This window comes from Oncorhynchus mykiss, chromosome 17 (genome assembly GCF_013265735.2).
Source record: "Oncorhynchus mykiss isolate Arlee chromosome 17, USDA_OmykA_1.1, whole genome shotgun sequence".
Taxonomy (NCBI): domain Eukaryota; kingdom Metazoa; phylum Chordata; class Actinopteri; order Salmoniformes; family Salmonidae; genus Oncorhynchus; species Oncorhynchus mykiss.
Window position 1 is genome coordinate 27,992,304 of NC_048581.1, and position 2,582 is coordinate 27,994,885.

Genomic DNA, 2,582 nt, shown 5'->3' on the forward strand with positions numbered 1-2,582 from the left:
TGTTGTCTTTTCCTGTCATTCTTTCTTTTTATTTCCCTCACTTGTCTCCTCATCTCCTAATTGTCTTTCTTTTAAGGAGGGACCTTTTTAGTCATTTACCAATAACTTTAGACGATACGGACTTCTGTATGGCACAATATCCTTTTGGTATTCTCCTCAAAGATGTATTAAGGACATGTTAAATATTATACATTAATACAAATGTACACTCCACAGAAGAGGTCATATTTTGGGTAACAACTCTACTACCTATAAAGAATACTACTGTGTTTCCTTTCACCCAAACAAGATACTACTAGCCTGACTTCTTCCAAACCTCCGAAGGGAGAGGGATGTACTGTCATGTGATGTGTTTTTTGTTAAAGCTGTGAATGGGGTGAAGATTGCAGCAGGTTTGATTGATTAGCATAAAAAAACTAAAATCCACAGCCATCGACTGCTCACTTTTTTACTTCAGTCATACGACAGCGGTGCCGGTCAGGGTTGACTTGCTGGCTGTGATTCTCAATGTTCAATTTACTGGACAATTTAACACATTCAATGGGATTTTAAAAGGTGAAAGAGCTGGCTATCATTGTTGACCATGAAGTAAGTCTAGTTTGTTGACATTATGACATTCAATTCTTTTCTGTCTTTCTCGCCTGAAATTTTCAGAATGATTTGAAAAGATCCTTTGTGGTGTACTGTCTGTACTTGAATTTCCACACAGTTTCCAATCAGTTCTGTCAAAACACATAATATATTGTATATTTTTTTTAAGGTAATATCCCCATTCTACATAAATCAGAGATCCTCTCGGGGAAATCGAACAAATGGAATCCAAGCTCTCCTGTCTGTTGTCCTTCAAAGAAGACGTGATTCCAGTGGAATACATTCAGCCACACTACAAGGAGTCCTACCGGCTTGCCATCTACGCTCTGGTCAGTGGGGGTAGAGATGCCTACCAGGAGTACCTCAAAGCCGAACAACTCAGTAACTTTCTCTCTGAAGAGGAGGTCATCTTAATTTTGGACAATGCAGAGTTGCCAGTCCCGGAGGATGAGGATTATGAAGCAAGGAAACGTGAAAGTGAAGAAGATGTCAGAGCTCCCTCGACTTACTTCCCCACCGAGTCAGATGAGGAGGTTCCTGACCTTGACCTCGGCTGGCCAGAGGTCACCAATGAGAACGTGGACACAGCACACCGACCATCAAAGAGACGATACGTAAACAAATCCAAGACGCAAGACAGGTAAGGAGGCACAATAATATAATTTCCCATCAATCATTTGCAGTGTCTGGTATTTACTGTTATGGTTTGTACAAATTCACATTCCCGATTTGAATTGCATTTCCCACAGGTGCACATGTTGAGTAAAAATGTATGTTCAGTTAAATGTCTGTGGCATATCAACCACCTAAGCCTGTCTCAACTCGAGACAGTTTCAACGTAGGCCTACTGAAATGTTAGCATCACACGTCATGACTGCTTTCCAAGCTTCTTGTTTCCACTTATCATTCTTACAATTGGATATGTAATTCCAGAAGGTTATAAAAGGGCGTGTGCGGATAACAAAAGTAATTGCTACTTCTCAAAACGCACATACTGTGCTGTACAGACAGTGCGCTTTTGAATACCACAATTACTCAATGTTGAGGAAGCTACCCTGAAAATATAGTTTACCAAGCTACCAATTACTTCACACTGGAAGAAGTTAAGCTACACTGAAGCAATCCTTAAGACAAATATAGTTTACTTACCTAAAGTTACTTTGAAAAAGTAGTTCACTACCTTCACTACGATCACATATGCATCTGAAATGTTGTTTACCCCAAATTGCAAGAACAGATTACTCTGGAGTCAGATGTGTAATAAGCCTGTTAAACACAAAAAGTGAGAATAAGGCACATGAAATTAGGCAGTGCTGATGCAGAAAAATAAATTAAATTCTTGCCTACTTTAAAAAAAAAAGTAGTGTGTAATTCCAGTAGGTAGCTACACCACTACATTGCAAAACAAGTAATTAACTACTGAAAATGTTTGAATTGAGTTCAACTACCACCAAGCTACTAAAAAAATGTAATTAAATTACTAGTTGAACTACATGTAGTTCACTACTCCCCAACACAGCAATTACTACACAGAAAAAGACATGAGGCACCTTTTCAGATTTGGTGACCAAGTTCTGAGACTTCTACTTTCAATAAACCTCTGCTGTTCATAAAACTGATCATTAAGCGTGTTCTTAATCCCTTTCCATTCTAGGTTATTGCTATAGCGATGGATGTCTTCACTGACGTTGATATTTTGAAGGAGATTGTCAATGCGACTACTAGGGGAGTGATGGTCTACATACTTCTTGATGACTTCCAATTCAAAAGCTTTCTGAATATGGCTAAGAGCGCAGGTGTCCAAATCCAATATCTAAAGGTAAGGAATTCAATTTGAAATACTTTGCAAAATGCCTAGTGGTTAGAGAGTTCGGCCAGTAACCGAATGGTTGCTAGAACGAATCCCCGAGCTGACAAGGTAAAAATCCGTCGCTCTGCATCCTGAACAAGGTAGTTAACCCACTGTTCCTAGGCAGTCTTTCTAAACGAGA